Source organism: Chlorocebus sabaeus, chromosome 26 (genome assembly GCF_047675955.1).
Source record: "Chlorocebus sabaeus isolate Y175 chromosome 26, mChlSab1.0.hap1, whole genome shotgun sequence".
NCBI lineage: Eukaryota > Metazoa > Chordata > Mammalia > Primates > Cercopithecidae > Chlorocebus > Chlorocebus sabaeus.
In genome coordinates this window covers 48,769,543-48,794,561 of record NC_132929.1, presented here as the reverse complement: position 1 = coordinate 48,794,561, position 25,019 = coordinate 48,769,543, and positions in this window count along the sequence as shown.

The window sequence follows — 25,019 nt, the reverse complement described above, 5'->3', positions numbered from 1 at the left end:
TAAAAAGAAGAGGGAAAAATCCCACTCATCCCCCTACCATCCAAAATCAAGTGTTATAATATTTTGGCATATTTTCTTCTGGGCTTTTTAAAGCTCTGGTTTATAAGATTTTGCTCTTCTTCTTAAAAACAAAACAAAACAAAAACCAAATCGATTTCTTTGCCAATATTTGCCTCACCAAATGCAAAGCAAACCTTTTAAGACCACTCAAAGGAGTGTGTCAAAGGAAAATACCTTTTTCTTCATCACCACTGGGCTGTGTAGACAGGCCTGGGAGCCTCTTTCTCTCCCAGAACCCTTTTTAGAGAAGGGTCTGAACCTTTTCACAGCTCAGGAAGTAACCTTCCCCTCTCTCCTTCCAGAATCTGAAAATTAAGGTTTTAGAGAGTGGACACTGGCTTCCCCTTATGTAATTCCCTGGTGTTTTGGCAAACAGGTTCCATCTCCCCTCCCTTGGGACATGGCTTAATCAAACATTCCGCCCTGGAAGTGTTAGTTACACTTGAAGGAAGGAGTTCCAGAAGTGCTACCCCAAAATATGCCACTTTGCTGTGCTGATTATTTTGAACAGGGGGCACTTGGGGAACAGTGAATGCAGGTGGAGGTTTTCCCTGAGACCCTTATCTGCCTAAAGATGGATCCTCCAAAGAAAAATTCCATTATCATGAATCTGCTCCCTGGGAATCTTATCAACATCGGAAGATTAACTCCAATCACAGGAGAGAAGAATGGACATCACACCAAGACAGACAATCATCTCTTCTCCTGAGAACTGCTCCAGACAACTTTTTGTTTGTTTGTTAGTTTCATTTTGTTTTTTTTTGAGACAGTCTTGCTCTGTTGCCCAGGCTGGAGTTCAGTGGTATAATCTCGGCTCACTGCAACCTCCGCTTCCTGGGTTCAAGTGATTCTCATGCCTCAGCCTCCCCAGTAGCTAGGATTACAGGTGTGCACCACCGTGCCCAACTAATTTCTTTGTTTTTAGTAGAGATAAGGTTTCACCATGTTGGGCAGGCTGGTCTCAAACTCCTGGCCTCAAGTGATCCACCCACCTTGACCTCCCAAAGTGTTGGGATTACAGACGTGAGCCACCGTGCCCAGCCCAGACAACTTTTTACTAAGGGAGAGACTTTTTATCTGCCTAGCAAGACAACCGTATTCACTGTATAATTTTTATTCACCATATAATTTCTCCCTCACCCTCCCATAACTTGTGTTGCCACCACCCCCAGAAGCCCCAAGCCCCTATTTCCTTCTGTAGCTCAGGCTGCTATACAGGCTTCAGTCATCTCACCCTTCTTTGAGTCTCATATTTTGTGGGACTCCCATGTGTACACAATTAAATGTGGCTTTCCTCCTGTTAATCTGTCTTATGTCAATTTAAATCATAGCCCAGCCAAGGAACCTAGAAGGGTGTGGGGGAAGTCATTTTTCACTCTTCTACACACTCTTGGTCTGTCTTCTAAACTCAATCCCTGAGAATTAGCAGTTTCCCTCTATGGGAGAAAGATACTCCTTTAGCAGCCCCCTCAATAAGCAGGATACCCTGAGAAACGGGACAGGCCTGAAGAGCCCAGTGCCAGGAGGTTTTGGGGGTCAGTTCTATTTCAGAAGAGCTGGGCCGAAACTTGACAAGATTAATAGGCATGTTAAAGAAATCTAAACATAGACTGGAGGAGTGCCACAAAAGTCATTAGCACATGAACACACATACAAACTCTGCTCTTTCCCCTCTCGCTCTGTGCCATCAGATTCTGGATGGACTTCCATTTGTTTATGCTCAAAGTTGGATGAGAATTTCACAGAAAAATAGGTTCTAGGGCACATGCAGAAAATGCTACATAACTGTGGGGCCTAGTACACAAAGAAAATGCAGAATCCCTTGTTCAAAACTATTAAGAATGTCAAGGTGGTGATAGGAGGACATTAAACCAAGCACAGGGTCCTTCTGAGCATGGGATCCTGTGCGACTGTGCCCAGAACCTGCATGCACAAGTATACCCTTGCATACGTGTATTTGTGTGCCAGTTCTGGTTTAGGGATCTTCTTTGTGTGTAGAATACTCAGCTTTCTTGAAAAGAGAGCAGTAGAGATGGCCTACAGTGGAAGAAACCTAAGAGGATACTCGTGGACCCCTGCCTCTAATAAACTCAGCTATCAATGATTAATTAAGGGTCAAGAATTAAACTAGCAAATGACTACAAGAGAGAAAATATTGACAATTGGTATGTTGTTGGTTAAGAAAAGATGAGTAGCTTTATTTCTTCCCATTATGTTCCAATTACACTCTTTTCCCATATGAAGAGACACTTACTATGAGAAATCCCTGGGAGAAAGGTCTATTTAGGTTTCACTTCTAACTCCTCCAAGGCACTTAGCACCATGCTTGGCACTCAACTGTCATTGTTGAATGAAACAATTCAGAAACTGCCAGAATGTCAGGCTTGGGAGAATGAAGGGACAAATGGATACCTAATGCCTCTATTTCTTAAAAAAATAATAAAGCTGAAAATACAGGAAATGTTTCTTTGCTGTGCTCAGGCAGAGCAAAAAGAAAGACACAATTGAACCACGTTCAAGCTTCGGTGGAGAAGAGTAAACAAGGGAGAGATTATACATAATTATACCTAATCATGTTTCAGGGGATAAACAGCAATCAAAGGCAAGGAGGTGCCGAAGCCTGGCCCCTTTCCAGCCGCAGCCCAGGAACCAGCAGGGAAAGCAGGCCCTGGGCAGGAAACACTCCCCAAAGAACTGTTTTCAGTTTGTTAGGGAATGGCCTGTTACGCTGTTTTGTGTGGTGATTTTACTTTTTCTGCCCAGGGGTGGGGTGGGCAGTTCTGGAGTTCCTTTGGCTTTCCTTTTGCACTTTGGAGTTGATTTTTTTCCTTTGGTAATGGCTGAGGCTAACCCCCACCCCTCCAAAACAAAACAAAAAAACAACAAAAAAATCAGCTTTCCAAAGGAACACTGAAGCCAAAGCCAAATCATTTGAAATGCTTGGCTAGTACAAAGGAAAAAAAGAATTTCTGAACCAAAGTCTCTCCATTCGTTTAATACATCATAGCATAGCACATTAAAATGTATTCTCCGCAAAAACAGACACATACTTACAGACCCCATTTCTACACGAGTCAAAGGAAGAGACCAATGAGATTTTGACAACTCAGACTTTAAACATATATTTTGGGGAAAAATTATATTTTATTTGCACATTTTGTGGTCAAATTACCCAAATAATTATATCTCGATCTCTGCTGGTTATTAACCTAAACACTTGACTATCTTTTTTTCTGAGGTTAGGCAAACTACATTAACGCTTCAGTGGATACTATCAAGACTGACTTGGGGATCAGGAAAGCCCAAATCTTGAACATTCTACTGGCCTCAGATGGTTATGGCATAGGTCTAGGAGGAAACAGCTCCAAGCTCTGCTCAGAATCTGCTCTGCATACCCTACGGCCTCAGAGTCATCAGGGTAATCTTTCCCCTTGTGCTTAAATTAAATGTGTATTTCACACATAATTATAGGGTTCTATGGGACATCCAAGATGGTATCCACCTGAGTTAATCGTGTTAAGCTTCTACACAGGTAATTAACCTGGTAGAAATAGCCTGGGGCATCGAAATAACCAAAACTGCTTCAATGTTGGGACACTGAAACATTCTCAGAGGCCTCACAAGGCGGAGGTGCCAGAGACAGCCATTCTTAAACGTTTGGCTATACATTAGCATCACCTGGGAAACTTGTTAAAAATGTACAATCTGCGGCTTCGCCTTCTGGGAGTCTGATGGGGTGGCCTAGGAAGGAGTCCGCAAATCTGCACACTATAAAGCCACATAGTTTTGATGAAGGGCCTCAGAGACTCATGCTTAGAGAAGTATGCTGTGCAAACTTGAGCAAGCATTCACATCACCGGGAGGTTAAAACACAGATGCTGGGCTCCACTCCCTGAGTTTCTGATTCAGAAGGTCTGGGATCAGTCCGGAGAACTGAACTTCTAACAAGCACCCAGGTGACATTGCTGCTGCTGGTCCAGACAACACACTTTGAGACCCACAGTTATAGACCCTTAATATTCAAAGAACGGAACTGAGGGCGGCAGCATTGGCGTCACGTGGAAGCTTGTTAGAGATGCAGAATCTGAAGCTCCATGTCACATGTTATGAATCAGGATCTGCGTTTTACTAAGATCCCCAGGTGATTCACGTCACATGAACTTCTGAGAAGGGTTGATTTAGATTAGCAGTTTGCCACCTTGAATACACATTGAAATCACCTGGGAAGCTTTGGGCAGGTACTGATGCCTGAGACCTGGTTTCGTTGCTCCGTCCAGGTATTGGAAGTTTTAAGAGCTTCCCAGATAATTTTAATATACAGCCAAGGTAGAAAACCGCTACCTTAGGAGATGTCGGATAAGTACTTGTTGGGTTCCTGTTGATGGAAATTTCCAGCCATGCTGAGGCGATAGCTTCACTTTGGCGCCAGTCTTCACCCTGCCAAGTGGCCTCCCTGTGTACGGAGGCTCTGCCATGCTGACAGCACAGCCCAAGGAAGAGAAGTCTCAGAATGTGAGTACTCCGAGCACACACCGAAAATAATGCAGACCAAAAAAATCTTTTAAAAAATCCTCTGATTAGTATTCTCAGTGAGATTTGAGAGGACATTGCAGTGATAAAACAGGAAAAAAAACTGTTAGGAAAAAGAGCAGTCTGAGAACAACGTAGAGTTCTTAGAGATGAAACACACTGTTCAAATAAAATTCTCAAGAGAGCAGGAAATAGCAGGATGGCTATCACAGAACAAGGAATTACTGAGTTATAAAAGCTGTTTCCAAATGCCAAACTAGCTGAATTAAAGTCACCAATCATCCAGAGTACTGTATTAAAAAGTCTCTGGGCCCTACCCTTGGCTTGCAGAATCAGAATCCTCAGGTGGTGGCTAAGGACCCACAGCGTTAACAAACGCCTGGAAGTATTTTGATGGGTTACTCAGATTTTGGAACCACTCGATTAGAAGACAGGCCTAAGGGATTCTCCCAAGCTCCTAAGAAAGAGACAGGGAAGTTGTGAGAAACGACAAACAATGAAGGGCTCAGAAAGAGCCATGGTGATGCAAAACTCCATTGGGGCCAGGAGTTGGGTCCGGGTGGGTTGCCAGAACACCTTTTACCGTATATGAATGGTGACTTCCAGGTTGGCCTTGAATGGAGGAGAGGGCTTGGAAGTATGTTTATTATATGCAACAGAAGTTCTAGAGGTAGATACAGGAGCAGGTACAGACGAAGTTATCAAATAATAGAAGATTGTCTTCAGATCAAAAGGTAAATAAAATAAGGCTAGGTTTATTTTTTGAGCGGCTTTGTTAAGATATATCATGTAATTTACACACTTAAAGTGTACAATTCCTTGGTTTTAGTATGTTCAGAGTTGCACAGCTCTTCCTGAGATCTGATTACAGAACACTTTCATCACTCCAAAAAGAAACCCTATTACTCTTTTTGGAGACGGAGTCTGGCTCTGTCACCCAGGCTGGAGTGCAGTGGTGAGATCTCGGCTCACTGCAAGCTCCGCCTCCCGGGTTCAAGTGATTCTCCTGCCTCAGCCTCCCAAGTAGCTGGGATTATAGGTGCCCACCACCACGCCTGGCTAATTTTTGTATTTTTAGTAGAGAGGGGGTTTCACTATCTTGGCCAGGCTGGTCTCGAATTCCTGACCTCAAATGACTGCCCCCTCCCCGCCTGCCTCGGCCTCCCAACTGCTGGGATTACAGGTGTAAGCCACTGCGCCCTACCCCCATTACTCATTAGAAGTCATTTCCTGGCCGGGCACGGTGGCTCACGCTTGTAATCCCAGCACTTTGGGAGGCCGAGGCAGGCGGATCACGAGGTCAGGAGATCAAGACCATCCTGGCTAACACTGTGAAACCCCGTCTCTACTAAAAATACAAAAAATTAGCCGGGCGAGGTGGCGGGCGCCTGTAGTCCCAGCTACTCCGGAGGCTGAGGCAGGAGAATGGCGTGAACCCAGGAGGTGGAGCTTGCAGTGAGCCGAGATCGCACCACTGCTGTCCAGTCTGGGCGACAGAGCGAGACTCCGTCTCAAAAAAAAAAAAAAGTCATTTCCTATTCTCCACCTCCCATTCCACCCCCTGCCCTAGACAACCACTAATCTTTCTCTCTATATTTGCCTGTTCTGAACCTTTAATATAAATGAAACCATACCATATTGGTCTTTTGTGACTGGCTTCTTTCATTTAGCATAATGTTTTCAACGTTCGTGCATGCTGTACCAGGTATCAGTGCTTTGTTTCTGTTTATGGCTGAATAACATTCGTTTCATTTTACAGTTATACCACATTTTGTTTATCCGTTCATTATTTGATGGACATTTCAGTTGTTTTCACTTTTTTGTCTGTTATGAATAATGCTGCTAGAAACATTTGGATACAAGTTTGTGCGTGGGCATATGTTTTCTTTTTTTTTTTTAGTTTTTTAAAAGTTTTTCTTTTACATGTTTTCATTTCTCTTGGGTATATACCTAGTTGTGGAATTGCTGGGTCATATGGTAACTCTATGTCTAGCATTTTGAGAAAGTGCAAAACTGTTTTTCAAAGTAGCTGCATCATTTTCCAATCCCAACAGCAATCTATGAGTGTTTCAGTTTCTCCACATGCTCACCAACACTCACCAGTGACTGTCTTTTTATTTTAACCATCTTAGTGGGTGTGAAGTGATAACTCATGTTTTGATTTGTATTTCCTTGAAGACTAATGATGTTCAGCATCTTTCCATGTGCTTATTGGCCACGCATATCTTCTTTGGAGAAATGTTTAAGTCCTCTGCCCATTTTTTAATTGGGTTGTCTTTTCAAGTTGTATTAAGTTCCTTGTGTATGTATTCTGAATAGTAGGCCCTTCTCAGATATATGATTTGCAAATATTTTTTCCCATTCTGTAGTTGTCTTTAAACCTTCTTAATAATGTCATTTGAAGGATCAAAGTTTTAACCTGGAAGTCCAACTTACCTAGTTTTCGTTTTGTCATTTGTGCTTTTAGTATCATAACTAAGAAGGCTTTGTCTAACCCATGGTTACGACGATTTATGTTTTCTTCAAAGAGTTGTATAGTTTTACCTCTTTCATTTAGGCCTATTTTTCACTTAGACTTAACGTTTGTGTATCTGGTGTCAGGTAGGAATTTAACTTTACTGTCTTGTATGTGAATATCCTACCGACAAGGGAGTCTCAGAAATGTAGTTTTTACTTGGGCACACCGATTCCCTAAACAAAAATGGGGTTCTAGTAGGATACTGGGTAGGCTAATAGCAATCTCTGCCACAGATTATTAAACCTACAGAAAGTGAGTCTAGAGCAGCTGGTAGCCATTTCACAGAGCATATGGGGAGAGCCTACTGTAGGCTGGAGAGACAGAAGTCTGACATCCTTTGATTCCCTGTTTCAGCTGTGCCTGAGCCTCCCAGTTATTAAAGCCAATATATTTCCTTGTTTCTTATAAGTTGGTTTTAAGGTGAGTTTTTGTCATTTGCAAAAGAAAGAGTTCTGACTAATGCAAGGATAATCAGAAAAGGACTGGTTAAACTATGGTACATCTAAATAAATAAATCCAAGGTACACCCTTATAATAAAGTTTACACAGTATTACAACTAAATGTACATACCTATGTACAGTAGTCCCCCATTATCCTCAAGGGATACATTCCAAGACCCCCAGTGAATACCTGAAACCATGGATTGTAGCAAACCCTATATATGTATATGTGTGTGTGTGTATATACACACATATATATACTATGTTTATTCTTGTACATACATACCTATGAGAAAGTTTAGTTTATAAATTAGCTACAGTAAGAGACTGATAATAAAACAGAACAATTACACTATAATGAAAGTTACATGTGGTCTCTCAAAAAGTGAATGTGGTCTCTCTAAAAATATCTTATTGTGTTATATTTACCTATTTTCAGACTGTGATCATGAGCAACTGAAACTGTGGAAAGTGAAAGCGCAGATGAAGGGTTACTACTGCAGTTATATTTATTCCTATCCCTATATCTCAAACTTCCAAGATATACCAAAGTGTTAGTGATGATTTCTCTCTGAGTGATGGGGCTTCCAATAACATTTACTTTCTTCTGCCTTTTCTGAATGCTGCATAGTGAACATGTATTCTTTGTTTCTTTTTGTCTTATTTTATATTTTTTTATCTAAAAGAACTTTAAATCTTTCCAAGCTCTCTTATTAGCAAATGTTTGGGCCCACCAGAATTCTCTGCCATGCTGCCTGGGTAGAGACGATCTCAGCTTGTGGGATTGTTAGGGAGCTGCTGCTGGCTGACTGCTCCTCAGATAAAGGTCACTGTTCTGGATCTAATAATGTTAAGAACTCTGTTGCTGGGGCTCATCAAGATAGTTGCAAAACACAAACCCCAGAAGATGTCTGATCCAACTGAGTGCATGAGTTATGTAAGGTTGACTGTTGACAGGAGTAGATTCAACTTCATTTTTTCAGAAGTAAATAGTGGTGAGCTGTATCGTTAGACAGAGCATTAAATTCCCCTTCCCCTGCCCCATGCTACTGCAGCGTGCTGGAGAAGACATGCATCCCTAATCATGGTTTCGATGTGTTTAAATTAAAAAACCAAATCTTATATATTTCTCTGCAAAATAAGAGAAGGAAAAAAATGTTAAAGAAATGATGCTAGGCTAGGCACGGTGACTCACACCTGTAATCCCAGTGGTTTGGGAGGCTGAGGCAGGCGGATCACTTGAGGTCAGGAGTTCGAGACTAGCCTGGCTAACACGGTGAAATCCCGTCTCTACTAAAAATACAAAAATTACCTGGACATGGTGGCGAGTGCCTGTAATCCCAAATACTCGGGAGGTTGAGGCAGGAGAATCACTTGAACCTGGGGCATGGAGGTTACGGTGAGCTGAGATCATGCCACTGCACTCCAGCCTGGGGCAAGAGAGTGAGACTCCTAAGACTCCGTCTCAAAAAAAAAAAAAATGATTTAGGATTGCACCTGCCTGCATTCACTTGCCAGGGCTGCCATAATGAAGACTACAGGCTGGGTGGTTTAAACAACAGAAATTTATTTTCTCACAATTCTGGAGGCTAGAGGCTAGAAGTCAGAGGTCAAGATGTCGGCAGGGTTGTTTAGAAGAAACATAGCCTCCCTCCTTCCCTGTAGTTTTTAAGGTATAATTGACAAATAAAAATGGAGAATATTTAAGGTATACAATGTGATATTTTGATGTATGTGTACATTGTGGAGGATTAAATCAAGCTAATTAATGTGTTCATTACCTCACATATTTTGTGGTGAGAACACTTAAGAGCTACTCTCTTAGCAATATTCAGGTATAAAATACATTGTTATTAACTATAGCCACCATGCTGTACAATAGATATTCAGAACTCATCCTGTCTGACTGAAACTTTGTACCTTTCACCAATATCTCCTTTTTTCTCTGCCACCCCCCACCCCAACCCCGGGCAACCATCATTCTTCCCTCTGCTTCTATGAGTTCAACTTCTTTAGATTCCATATATAAGTCAGATCATGCAAGGCTTGTCTTTTTGTGTCTGGCTTATTTCACTTATAATATTCTCCAGATCTATCCAAGTTGTCCCAAATGATAGGATATCCTCCCTTTTAAAGGCTAAGTAGTATTCTACTGTGTGTGTATATATACCACATTTTCTTTATCCATTCATCTGTCAATGGACAATTAGGTGTATTCCACATCTTGGCTGTTGTGAATAATACTGCAATGAATGTGGGAATGCAAATATATCTTCAACACAATGATTTTATTTCCTTTGGATAGATACCCAGAAGAGGGATTGTTGAATTATATAGTCATTCTGTTTTTAATTTTTTGAGGCACCTTCATACTGTTTTCCATAATAGCTATCTCAATTTACCTCCCATCACCAGTATACAACATTCCCTTTTCTCTACATCCTCACCAATGCTTATTATCCTTTCTCTTTCTGATAACAGTCATCCTAACAGGTGTGAGATATCTCGTTGTGGCTTACATTTCTATTTCCCTGATGGTTAGTGATATTGAGCATTTTTCCACATACCTATTGGCCATTGCCATCTTCTTTTGAGAATGTCTATTCAGGTCCTTTGCTCATTTAATCAGATTATTCATTTTATTGTTGTTGAGTTATTTGAGTCCCTTGTATATTTTGAATATCAACCCCTTATCAGATGTAGGGCTTTCCAATATTTTTCCCCATTCTCTTCACTCTGTTGTCTCTTCACTCTGCGTATTGTTTCCTTTTTGCTATGCAGAAGATTTTCAGTTTGTTGCAATTCCATTTGTCTCTTTTTGCTTTTGTTGCCTGTGCTGTTAGAGTCATATCCAAAAGATCATTGCTTAGAACATTGTCAAGAAGCTTTTCCACTATGTATTCTTCTAGTAGTTTTACAGTTTTAGTTCTTATGCTTAAGTCTTTAATCCATTTTGAGTTGATTTTTGTATATGGTGTGAGATCAGGGTCCAATTTTATTCTGCAGGTGGCCATCTAGTTTAGCCAACACCACGTGTTAAAGAAACTGTCCTTTCTCTATTGTGTATTCTTGGCACCTTTGCAAATGTGTGGATTTTGGGGCTCTCTATTCCATCCCATTGCTCTACATGTCTTTTTTATGCCTATACTATGCTCTTTGATTACAACAGCCTTGTAGTATATGTTGAAATCAGGTGGTGTAATGCCTCTAGCTTTGTTTTTGCTTCAAATATGCTTTAGCTATTCAGGTGTCTTATGGTTTTATATGAATTTTAGGATATTTTTCTGTTCCTATGAAAAATTATATGGGGAATTTTGCTAGAAATTATATTAATCTGTAGCTCACTTTGGGTAGTATAAACATTTTTAACAATATTAATTCATCCATGAATTGGGATATCTTTCTATTTATTTGAATTGTCTTCAGTTTTTCCTCAGTTTGTTTCCAGTGTGCAGATGTTTTACTTCTTTAGTTAAATTTATTCCTAAGTATTTTTTAAATACTATAGTAAAAGGGATTCTTTTCTAGATTTCTTTTTCAGATGGTTGGTTGGTGTGTAGAAATGCTATTGACTTTTGTATATTGATTTTTGTATCCTACAGCTTTACTGAATTCATTGGTTCTAACAGTTTTTTTGGTAGAGACTTTAGGGTTTCTGTATATAAGATCATGTCATCTGCAAACACTGACAAATTTACTTCTTCCTTTTCAATTTGGATGTATTTTTTTCTTGCCTAATTTCTCTGACTAGGACCTTCAGTAATATATTGAATAAAGTGGGGAGAGTGGGCATCCTTGTTCTTGATCTTAGAGGAACAGTTTTTAACTGTTTTTCCTTGAGTATGATGGCAGCTGTGGGCCTACTACATATGGCCCTTATTATGTTGAGCTACAATCCTTTTATACCTAATTTGTTGAGAGTTTTTATCATGAAAGCATGTTGAATTTTGTCAAATGCTTTTTCTGCATTTATTGAGATGATCATATAATTTTTATCCTTCATTCTGTCAATGTAGTCTAACACATTTATTTATCTGCATATGTTGAATCATCCTTATATCCAGGGATAATGATCATGGTGTGTGATCCTCCTAATGTGTTGTTTAATTTGGTTTGCTAGTATTTTGTTGAGGATTTTGGCATCTATGTTCATCAGAGATATTGGCCTGTAATTTTCGTTTATTGTGGTGTCCTTGTCTAATTTTGGTGTCAGGGAAATGGCTGGCCTCATAAAATGAGTTTGGAAGTTGAACATGTATTTTTAAATAAAAAATGTATAGATACTTTATTTTATAAAGATTATTTACAAAACATATAATATCATTTTTAAGTATGAGTGAGTTTGTTCAAGTGTGTGTATGAGAGTGTGTGTGCAGGAGTTTGTGCACAAGTGAGTGTTGCATCAGTGTGACCTGGATGTGAGACATAAAGTCAAAGGAGATCATTTCAGAGGTTTAAGATTTGACTGCTGTGCTGAATTTTGGACTTGCATGGGGGCTACAGGTCCCCCATTTTGGCTGGTTTCTCCCATTTGGAACAAGTGTAATTACCCAATGCCTGTACCCCCATTGTATCTAGGAAGTAACTAACTTGCTTTTGATTTTACAGGCTCCTAGGCGGAAGGGACTTGCCTTGTCTCAGATGAGACTTTGGAGTTGGACTTTTGGGTTAATGCTGGAATGAATTAAGACTTCAGGGGACTGTTGGGATGGCATGATTGGTTTTGAAATGTGAAAGGGACATGAGATTTGGGAGGGACCGGGGCAGAATGACATGGTTAGGCTTTGTGCCACCATTCAAATCTTATCTTTAATTGTAATCCCCATAATCCCCTGGTGTCAAGGGAGAGACCAGGTGGAGGTAATTGAATCATGCAGGGCAGTTTCCTCCATGCTGTCGTTGTGATAGTGAGTGAGTTCTCACGAGATCTGATGGTTTTATGAGGGGTTCCTCCTCCTTTGCTTGGCATGTCTTCCTGCTGGCTTGTTAAGGAGATACCTTGCTTTCCCTTCACCTTCCACCCTAATGGTAAGCTTCCTGAGGCCGTCCCAACCATGCTGAACGGTGAGTCAATTAAACCTCTTTCCTTTATAAATTCCCTAGTCTCAGGCAGTTCTTTACAGCAGTGTGAAAACGGACTAATACAAGTGTGTATTTGTATTTGAATAGAATAAAGCCCAAAAGGATATTCACAGAGGTTAGCAGTAGCGTCTCTGGATGGTAGGTCTCCTGATAGTTTTTATTAAATGATTTTATATTTCTGGATTGTCTGACTTTTAACCATTTATTTGCTCTGTGTGATGGTCAGTTTTATCTGTCAACTTGGCTAGGCCATAGTCCCCAGTTATCTAATCAACCACTAATGTAGGTGTTGCTGTTAAGGTGTTTTGTATATGTGATTGATATCTATAATCATTTGTCTTTTTAAGTAAAAGAGATTATACTTGATAGTCTGGGTGGGCCTGATTCAATCAGTTAAAAGGCCTTAAGGGGAAAACTAAGGTTTCCCTAAAGAAAAAGAAATTCTACTTGTGGACTGAAGCTTCATCTTGTGCCCAAGAATTCTAGACTGCCCTTCCTGATGGCCTGCCCTATGGATTTCAGACTTGCCTAGTCAGTTCCCACAATTACGTAAGATACTTCCTTGCACTAAATGTGTGTGTGCGTGTGTGTGCACGTGCCTGTGTTTTACTGGTTGTTTCTCTGGTACATCCCTGACTGATCCAGAATTTGGTACCTAGAGGTGGGGTGCTGCTGTAACAAATATTTAAAAATGTGAAAGTGGCATTGGAATTGGATAATGGTTAGAGTCTGGTAGAATTTGAGGCACATGATAGAAAAAACTGAGATTGCCTTGAACAGGCTGTGAGTTGAAGTATGGATATTAAAGACTGTCAGTGAGGGCTCAAGAGGAAGTGAGAAGCATGGTGTAGAGCACGCCTGTATCATCTTATAATATACACATATCATAAGTAGAATGTTGGTAGAAATATGTTAAAGGTGCTACTGGCAAAGGCTCAGAAGGAAATGAGGAACATGTTGTTGGAAACTGGAGGAAAGGAGATCCTTGTTATATAGTGGCAGAAAGCCTTGCTGAATTATTTCTATGCTTGGTAGAAAGCAGAACTTGTAAGCAATGAACTTGGCTAGTTAACTGAGGCGATTTCCAAGCAAAGTGTTGAAGGTACTGCCTGGATTTTTACTGCTTATATAAAATTTTAGAGGAAAGACACAAATTAAGGAAAGAACTGTTAAGCAGAAAAGAGCTAGAACTTGATTTGGGAAATTCTCAGTTATACACATTGCAAAAAAAAAATACTAATATTAAGAGATTCACTATTAGGAAATTGTGCCCTGGAGACAGGGTCAAGGGTGTGGCTGGATAACCTTTTGCTAGAACTGAAGAGAGTAAAGGTACGACTCATGGACCCACTCAATCATCTCAACAGAAGGTAGGAATCAAAGTGGTATTATCCAGGACTATCTTGGAGGAGACTTTTGTCTAATGGCTTTTATCTCTGTGAAATATGTGGAAGACCAACAAGGTTTTTAACACTACCAACTTGTACTGAAAGGGACAGGGAGAGGGTAAAATAAAGGAAAGCAGTCAGGCTTCTAAAATTCTACAGGCAGGGAGGAGGCTAATAAAACAACCCAGTTGCAAACCTGCATTGCCTTTCAGGAAAAAGGAAAGATAACTCAGAGGGCATAGCCTTGAGCCTGAAGGGTAGAGCTGTGGAAGCAGAGCCAGAAAGCAGAGCTGTAGGCCCAGAGAGCAGAATCTTGAGCCACAAAGGGGTTTGAAATCTAATGGATTTGCACTGCTATATTTTAAAATTTCTTAAAATCAGTGACCCTTTTATTCTTTCCATTTTTCTCCCATTTGGAATGGGATTATCTATAACTATTGTACTATGCCTATTTCACCATTGTATTTTGGGAACAGATGACTTGTTTTCCAGTTTCATAGGTGCATGGATAGAGAGGAATTTTACCCCAATATGAATTATACCCAGAGTCCCACTCACACCTGATTTAGAGGATGAGACTTTGGATTTTTTTGACCTAATGAGATTTTAGACTCAAATTGTTGTTGTAAGGAGTTGAAACACTGGGGGTGTTGGGATGGAATGAATGTATTTTTCAGATGGGATGGACATGAATATTTGGCGATTAAAGGGCAGACTATGGTAGGCTGAAAAATATGTCCCACAAAAGATATTCATATCTTAATAAGTAATGTTACTTTATATGGCAAAACTGTATTTGTAAATGTGATTGAATTAATGATCTTGAGATGGGTAGATTACCTCAGATTATTCAGCTGGACCCTAAATGCAATCACATGTGTCCTTACTTATGCAAGGGAAGCAGAGGGAGTGAGATTTAACACAGAGAAAAGGCAATGTGATGACCTCAGTAAAGAGAGTTATTTGAAGACGCTTTTGGCTTTGAAGATGGAGAAAAGGGGCCATGAGCCAAGGAATACAGATGGAAAGTAGAAGCTAAAAAAGGCAAGGAATGCAGTTCTAGAAATTGGAAAAGGTAGGAAAATGTACTCTCCCTTAGAGGCTTCAGAAGTGCATCCCTACTGACACCTTGATTTTTTTCCCCCAGTATAACTAATTTCAGATTTCTGGCCTCCCAAACTGTAAGATAATAAATTTGTGTGTTTTTAAGCCGCCACCACGTTTGTGGTACTTTGTTATAGCAGAAATAGGAAACTAATGTACTACATAATCAGAAACATAATAAAGCAATATTAATTTGATACATACATAAATACCAATAAAGTTGAGTACTAGTATTTTATTTGGAAAGTTTATGTCTGTATTTCTAAGAGGGTTAGTCTATACTTTTCTTTCTTGTACTATCTTTGTTGAGTTTTGCTGTCAGGAATGTGCTAGTTTTCCAAAAAGAAATGAGATGCCTTTCTTCTTTTTCTAGGTTCTAAAGAAGCTTAAATAGCAATGAAAGCAGCAAAATTATTTGCTTCCCATGTTCTGATGAGGGATAGCTCTTTGATCACATGCCTTATTGCTTCCATGGGCTTTAAAGATTTTAATATTCACACTAGTGCATCAGATATGCTGTTTACATATATCTATTTAAATCCCCACAATATTCCTATGAGGTAGCTTTTTTTGTGTATGTGTGCCATTTTACAGGTAAGGAAACTTACCTGTGAATGAGGTTGAGATAAGTTAATTAGATAAAGTCATGCAGTTACCAAGAGGAACAGCTCATACCTGAACTAAATGAGGAGTGTCTGCCTCAAAAATCCATACTTTAATTTTTTTATTTTTAGGGGGTATCTCGCTCAATTACACAGGCTGGAGTGCGGTGGCACCATCACAGATCACTGCAGCCTTGAACACTGGGCTCAAGCGATCCTCCCACCTCAGCCTCCTGAGTAGCTGGGACCACAGGCATGTGCTACCACGCCCGGCTAATTTTTTGTTTTTCATTATTTGTAGAGAAGAGGTCTCACTATGTTGCTCTCTGCTGGTCTCAAACTCCTGGGCTCAAGTAATTCTCCTGCCTGGGTCTCTCAAAATATTGGGATTACAGGTGTGAGTCATAACCTTTGCTTAAATAATGTCTCCTGGCTTTATACTTTTTGTACACTTTTGGTAATTTATATTTTCTTAGAAAATCCCTCATTTCATTTAGATTATCCAATGTATATAGCATAATATAAAGTATTAATTTGTAATTCTTTAAAATTTGTGTGTGTAGCTGCATCTCCTTTTCTGAATTTTATGTGGTTATATATGCTGTTTTTCTTGAATTGACTACTTAGCAGATAATCTATTTTATTGCCCCCCCTTCCTATTCAGCTGTCTTAATTTTTCTGTTTTCAAACTTAGAAACATTTTAAAACATTTTTCTTTATCTTATTTTCCTTAAATTTGTTTTATTGTTTTTCTCTAATTGCTTTACTCACTAAATGTTTATTGATTGCTTAATACACACCAGACATATTTAATTGATTACTCAATTCATTGCTCATTTTCATCTTTTCTTATTTGATAATTGAGGTGTTTAAGTCTATACACTTCCTTCCAAGTACAACTTTGGCTACATCTTATCATTCTCAACATGTAGTATTCACAATATTAAAATTCACTGAACATTCTGTAATTGCAGTTTTTAATTCCAAGCAGTTAGAAGTTTTTGGTTATCCTCGCATTATCTATTTATAGTAGCATTGAATTATCAGAGAATGTAGTTTATTCTATTTGTACATTTCAGAACATCTCATAGACTAAAATGTCATTTTTGTAAATAGTCCATGGACATGAAAAGAATACATTCTCTAGGTACTGAATATAGAAATCAATATATTCATATTAATATTAAATCATCTTTATTTTTTAAATTATTTGGCTCCTTTGGATTTCTCTATTTTTGCGTATTTAACTGATGGTGACTGAAAAACGATATGCTAAATACGGATGAATTTTTATTCAATAGAACTTGTTGTACACATGTCAGTTTAACAGTGATGTTATAGGCAGGCTGTCAGCCAGGACATAAAAAGAGTTCAGCAGTATCATGATACTCGCATACCCTGCTGAATGTCTCTTTGGTTTGTTTTTTCCCAGTAGAATCCCCCTGGGTTTTAATACCCGAGCTTTATTGAACATATGTATTTGTCAATATACTTTTTGGCTGATGTGTTTACATAGGAAAAAATAATATTTATATACTCAAACCTCAGTTCAACATTTTAACAAAACAACATGCAGGAAAGTCTTCACTTCCTTTCTAAATACAAATGCTAGAATGTCAGAATCACATGTGGATGTTTTGAAGAGTGTGCTGAGCCTCCTCAAGGGTCATGGAGCTGCACATGCTACGACACCAAAGTAACTGGGTTTTGTTTGTTTTGTGGCTGTTGCTTATTAAGATGTAATTTACCTTCAGTAAAATTTGCCCTTTAAAAAAGTGCAAAGTTCTGCAAGTTTTGACAGCCACATAATCGCCACCGTGGTCAAGATGTAGACTATTTCTGTCACTCCAAAAATTCCCGTGTCCCTCTGTAGTCATCTCCTCCCCGCACCTTCACCCCCTGGCAGTTTTCTGTTCTGTGTTTTGATCTGTTTTCTGCTCCCATAGTTTTACTTTTTCAGGATGATACGCCCATGAAATCAGATAGTAGGAAGCCTTTTAGACCTGGGATCTTTCACTTAGCACAACCCATTTGAGAATCATTCATGTTTATTTGTCTGTCATAGTTTGTCTCCTTTTATTGCCAATAACATTCTAATATACAGATAGGCCACAGTCCGTTTATCCATTCCCCAGCTGAGGAACATTTGAGTTTATTCCAGACTTTGATTCTTATGAATAAAGTCACTATAAATATTTATATACAGGTTTTTGTGTGAACATAAATTTTCACTTCTTTTGGATAACTAGGAGAGAATTGCTGGATCACGTGATTATTGTCTGTTTATGAGACTGCCAAACTGCCTTCCAAAGTGGCTGTGCCATTTTACATTCCCACAGGCGATGAACAAGAATTCCTGTTGCTCCCTCTTCCCATCAGTATTTGGTATTGTCAGCTTTAAAAAAAAAAAAGTTAGCAGGTGCCTGTAATCCCAGCTACTCGAGAGGCTGAGGCAGGGGGAGGCTGAGGCAGGGGGAGGCTGAGGCAGGGGGAGGCTGAGGCAGGGGGAGGCTGAGGCAGGGGAATGGCTTGAACCCGGGAGGTGGAGGTTGCAGTGAGCTGAGATCCTACCACTGCACTCCAGCCTGGGCGACAAGAGCAAAACTCAAAAAAAAAAAAAAAGTTATTCTAATACATAACATCTAATACATAACAAGAGCATCTCCCCAGTGACTAACGATGATAACTATCTTTTTATGTGCTTATTTGTTATGCATATGTATTCTTTGATCAAGTCTGTTTAACCCTTTTGCCTATTTTCATTAGATTATTTTTTAATCTCGAATTTTGAAAGTTCTCTGTATATTGCTGATTCATGTCCTTTATCAGATATATAATTTGCAAATATTTTCTCCCAGTTTATGATTTTTCATTCTCTTAACAGTATCTTTGAAAGAGCTGAAGTTTTAAATTTTGATGAAATCCAATTTAGCAAGTTTTTTCTTTTATAGGTTGAATATTTTGGGTATCATTGCTAAGAAATTGTTCCTTAAGTCAAAGTCACAAATATTTTTTTCTGTGTTTTCTTCCAGAACTTCTATAAGTTTAAGTTTCTCATTTACATGTTAGATCAATTTTTATTTAAACTTTGATTAGAAAGCGCTTTAAGCATTTCACATGCGAGGTTGATAGTTGTTACATATATAGGCGTTTTGCCATGTTTCAATTATGTTTTGGGAAATTATCTTAGAGTTTTGGGTCATCATGAAATACATTATTCTGACTTAAAATAATGATCAGTGTTTAGGGGTAGAACTTCTGTTTTTCAGGAACAGATTATAGACTTTAAGTGAGATATGCTTATTTTTGTTAAAATGGGATTTTACCTCTTATCAATTTTTTTTTTTTTCCCCAAGACAGGGTCTCACTCCGTCACCCAGGCTGTAGTGCAGTGGCACGATCTTAACTCACTGCAGCCTTGACCTCCCAGGCTCGGGTGATCCTCCTACCTCAGCCTCCCAGGTAGCTGGGACTACAGGCATGTTCCACCATGCCTGGCTAATTTTTGTATTTTTTATAGAGATGGGATGTTGCCATGTTGCCCAGGCTGGTCTCGAACTCCTGAACTGAAATGATCTGCCTGCCTCGACCTCCCAAAGTGCTGGGTCTACAAGAGTAAGCCACCATGCCTGGCCCCAAAATACTGTTTAATGGCAGCACAAACTGTAACTCTTCTCATAATTATTATTCAGTGGCAGAGCTGGAATAAATATGAATGAATCAAACTTTATTTGAGTCACAAAGATATGCATTTGTATGCTTCATTCTAGTCCCACTGAACATCCTTGCTTACAAAATCATGCTACTTTTCTAACAAATGAGTGAAATTTGAATAAGCTGGAGGAAGCAGGTGCCCAGGGGAGGACAGATCTGTTGCACTGTCAGAAACCCCCCTCTGCAAGCACACACACAAAGAAAACATGCACGGCAGAAGGAATCAAAAGAATCAGCCAACTAAGGGGAATCATACAGATTGTGTTTGCACCTGACAAAACTGCGAGTGGGCAAAGCACTAAATCCGTTTTTTGTATCTGCTTGCTATTTTGTTTTAATTTTTTGCTGTGTATAACTCAGTTTGGTGTGTTTCTTGCTGGAGATTTTCAACAGATCATCCAGAGCTACATATATTATCAGACAATTCCTCATGGCATTTATTCACTCATTCATATTTACCTAATTACTGGTGTCTACTACATGCTTTAAATGGAATAGTCAATAAGGAAGACACACAGTGCATTGGTTCAAGAACTCTAACGATTTGAGAGTGATGGACAATGGACAGAAGATTCAAACATGGAGGATAAAGAAGAATCTCTACCAAACTCACTGCAGGAATCAGAGTCTATTGATAGGCCACATTGTCAGAGTACAGTTGTTGAGGGTTTCAGGGGGCTCCAGTAAGTGCATGTTGCCCTCTGGTAAGTTTGGTTGATGGTCACAATGGTATCCTGAAAGTGTTCAGTAACAGGAGCGGGTTTTCTCTTGTGTATCAGTTTCCTATTGTTGCTGTAACAATTTATGATAAATTTAATGGCTTAAAAAAATACAGATCTATTATCTTACAATTCTGGAGGTCAGACGTCTGAAATGGGTCTCACTGGGCTAAAACCAAGGCGTTGGCAGGGCTGCATTCCTTTTGAGGGCTCTAAGGGAGAATCTGTTTCCTTGGCTTTTCCAGTTTCTAGAAGCCACCTGCATTCCTTGGCACATAGTACCTTTTCTCCATCTTCAAAGCCAGCAGCATAGCATTTTTCAACTCTTTTTTCTGACTCTGGCATTCCTGCTTCCCTCTTTCACCCAAATCCAGGATAATCGCCCCGTCTTAAGAGTCTTAATCACGTCTCTAAAGACCTTTTTGCCACATATGGTAACACATTCACAGATCCTGGGGATTAGGACATGGACATCTTTGGTGGGAAGGAGGACATTATTTTGCCTATCATATGTTGGGCTTCCTAGATCTACGACTGACCTTGGCTCATGCTCTAAGAGTATGAAGCGCATCATGAGGGATTCAAGGCCTCAGAAATATCTGGAGGGAGCCAGGCCAGGGAGTCTATGAATGTGTCATTAAGGTGGATAATTGCTCCAGATCCAAGAGATCATACAGAAGAGCCTATATCAGACCCTGGAACTTCAAGAAGGCTGTATAGTTTCAAGGTCATCCTAAACAGCTGCTTTGTCCTAAGCATGTCTGATCTGTTGAACCAGTCAGTATAGCTTAGGTTGTACTGTGGTAACAAATGATCCCCAGATCTTGGCCGCTTATAACAAACTAGGTTTATTCGGTAATGCTACTCATTCAGCATGGGTCAGAAGGGCTCAGCTCTGTGCTCCTTATTCTGAGACCCAGGCTGACAGAGTAGCAGCCATTTCAAACATTACCAGTTGTCATGTCAAAGGGACAGAGAGAGATCATGGTCAGCAGAGGTGTGTCTTGCCCAGCAATTAAATACTTGGGCTTAGAAATAACATCTGTCACTTCTACTCACAATTCATTGGTCAAAGTCAGCAGATGGCTCCACCCAAACCCAATGGGATCAGGAAAGGCAATTTTACCATGAGCCTGGAGAACCAAGAATATTTAGTGAATAGCACTAATAATCATGCACTTACTGTTTTCTACTAATTCCTGATATGAATGAGACTGTGTGCCCACCAAGGCCACTTTTGTGTATCCTAGGAATGATCTGAGCTGATTCAAATGCTGGTGTCAGGTAGAAGCAAATGGCAGCCCTGCATCATCACCACGCTGGCCCCTGACAGACCTGGTTCAGCCTGAGCTGCTCACTGTAAAGAAAGTCCCCAGGAAATGGCAAGGATCTGATATGCCTTTGAACTCCTGCAAACCTGGGTATGAGCCTCTGGAAATCAGTCTTACACTTGGCAAGATCTGTTCCAGTACAGCTCAAAGGTTGCAAATGTGCTTGGTTCCTATCCAGGTGGGCTATGAGGGTATTTGCATGGTCTATTGATACCAAGACACTGAAGTGAAGCTGGCAGGGCCATCGGACTCATGCCAGCTACATCTAATTATCAGCAGGAAATAAAAACATGAACATAAGGTGAGCAACAATAGCAAGCTCTCACGTGTGCCTCCCCTCCAACCCTTGCCACCCGCCTCAAACTCCACAGGTAAGACGCCAAGCATCCTATAGGTGAAACGTTCCACCAGCACTCCCCATTACACTGCTGCTGTTGCTGTTGTGGGTGCTTGGCACATACAGTCACCTGGACTAAGACCAGTTTGAAGCAGGTGGTTTATTGGGCCTGTTGAACCAGAGTCAGTCTCACAAATTTGGAATGGGATGGATTTTAACCAAAATCTCCTTGCATTTTGGTGAGAAGCCAGAAACACTCTCTGGCTCAGAGAGGAAGTGGAGGTGGTAGGTAAAAGGCTCTAGTACAGCTGGTTAATTCTTCTCCCCATGTTTCTTATAGGTGGACACAAGGCCCACCTGACTGGGTCCCCAAGTGCCATGTTTCATGATGGCATTCAAAGGTGGGTTGTGCCCATGTCTGTACCCCTTCTTGCATTCTCTCAGCAGTTGCCTGGTTGGGCCGAAAAGTAAGGAAGCTGCTATACTCCTGCCACTGCTTCTCCTCATACCCCTGGTAAGGCAACCTGGTCCCAGCTTGGGCTGGATAGCAGATGCAGCCAATAGCCACTGATGCTTTTGAGCGTGTGGCTGCAGTACTGGTCAGTTTACTGCGGCTCACTTGTCAAATGCTTTTGATGCAGGTGGCTGGTCTGTCCCTGTCCCAGAGCCCTTGGAGCTTGATATTATCTGCTTGGGTGGGTCTCCCTCATTCCTGACAACTCTTGAGTAGACTACTGACAGCTTGCGTGAGAAGATCCACCTCTGCTCCCCCATCAGGCGTGGAAAGCAAGTTGTGAAACCACCCAGCTGCAGCCTACAATTCTCCACAGTTGTGAGGAATCCTGGGTAGCAGGACTGTTGTTCCAGGGCAGGTGTGAGCAGCAGGGGTGCTGCAACTAGAGCTGTCATGGTCAGTGGGCAAGGCTGGTGGCACAAGGTGAGCAGCTGGGCTCTGGCCTCACCACTGTCCTTAGCTGGTGAAAACCTCTCTGCATGGAGGATTCTCTGCTTTCTTCCTCCTCAGGATCAAGACTGAGTACCTTCAAAAGTGAGGATAGATCTTCCTTATCATGCAACCAGTAGGTCAGCCCTGGAAGTGTTGCCATGTAGATAGGCTGCACTACACCGGTGTGAGGTGCAGCTCTGGACTCTGCATGGGTGGCTTCTAAAACAACTGAATGGAAATGTTTTCTGAGTTACTCAAATTAATCTAGATTTTCCCATTGGTAAATGCAAAATCTATATTGCATTGAAGCAGAGCCAATATCTGGGCTGGCAAATGGATTTTAAAATATCTTTGAAGAAATGAACACAGAGGGCCCAGGGAGGGTTGAGGGGTAACTCCGTTTCCTCCTGTAGAATCTACCTTGAGGTCTGAGGGACACTGGCCACAAAGCAGTTTCATATTCTGGCTGTGCGGCCTAAGATTTCCCAGGGATAAGTGATGTAAAGGTGACCAATTGATCAATGGAGGAAATTTCTCTTTATATAAGCATTCTAGCTAATAAACAAAGAGAATGATAGAATGTCACTATTTTATAACACTTAATGATATACATGAAATAGATTTAGACAATGACACTCAAAGCCTGGTAATATCACACACACAAAATTGACATTATATGCTCTCTGATGGAAGAACACACCACCACCTATAAAGCATTGTTGTAAAAAAAAAACAAAAACAAAAACAAAAAAAAAAAACTCAAACCTGAATTCAACAAAGCTCTTCATCTAACTACCAATTAAAAAACAGGGACAGAGGAATGTGTTAAAAAAAAAAATACCACAGGGACTGGTGATCAGCAAAATTCAGGCTATGGGAAACTATAGCTCAATAACTTAGTTTCTTTAATAAATTTTGAAAGCAAGAGAAAACCTATATGAAGAAAAGACTTAAAGCTACATAAACTGATTATAATGTATAGACATTATTTGGATCCTGACTGGAACTAATGTAAAAATAAATGGAGACATTGAGGACATTTTAACACTGACCAGATATTTGGAGACATTAGGAATTCTTATTGTTAAGTATAATAATGGAATTGTTATATCCAAAAGAGTCCTTGTCTTTTGGAGCTATATGCTAAACTAATTACAGATTATATGATACCTGAAATTTGCTTCAAGATCATCCAGGTGGAGTGAGAGGTGAGGAGTGAAGGTAAAAGCAGCTGGGCATATAATTGAAATAAGTCTATTTGGGAGGCCAAAGCGGGTAGATCACCTGAGGTCAGCAGTTCGAGACCAACCTGGCCAACATGGTGAAATGCCATCTCTACTAAAATACAAAAATTAGCCAGGTGTGGTGGTGCGTGCCTGTAATCCCAGCTACTCAGGAGGCTGAGGCAGGAGAATCGTTTGAACCTGGGAGGTGGAGGTTGCAGTGAGCTGAGATCACACCACTGCACTCCAGCCTGTGTGACAGAGCGAGACTTCATCTCAAAAAAAAGTCTGGCCGTGAGTTGACCATTGCTGGAGTTGGGTGATGGGTAAAGGAGCATCATGTTATTATTCTCTCTACTTCTGTATATGGTTGAAATTTTCCAGAAGAAGAAGAGGAAGAAGTGGGTGGAGAGAGAGAGAGAAAGAGAATATAAATCAGATTGTAAGGCAGGTAGTCAGGCAAAGGAAACTGGCAACAGGGGTGGAGTAGAGGGCTGTGAATCAAGGGGGGTCAGACTCCAGGTGTCAATGTCTGGGGCCTTCCATGCATAAGACTCACCTGATTGGAAGTTCTCCTCTCACCTTCTCCTGGACTGCACCCCAAAACCAATATGTCTCAGAGTCTGAATAGTAAGAGGCTGCCACCAGCACTTCTGATTCAAAATAAGCATAGCTAACTGCCTGTCCCCCTGGAAATTACCAGCATGCTTCTCCTTCGCAGGTGGGGAATGTCTGGTTCTTCCTTTGACCAAGGACAGAATTCCTAGTACTGTGTTCTCAGAAGAATCAGTCACAGGCCAGGCATGGTGTCTGACGCCTGTAATCCCAACACTTTCGGAGGCTGAGGCAGGTGGATCACCTGAGGTCACGAGTTCGAGACCAGCCTGGCCAACTTGCCAAAACCCCATCTCTACTAAAAATACAAAAATAAGCCAGGTGTGTGCCTGTAATCCCAACTACTTGGAAGGCTGAGGCAGGAGAATCACTTGGACCCAGGAGGTGGGTCTTGCAGTGAGCTGAGATC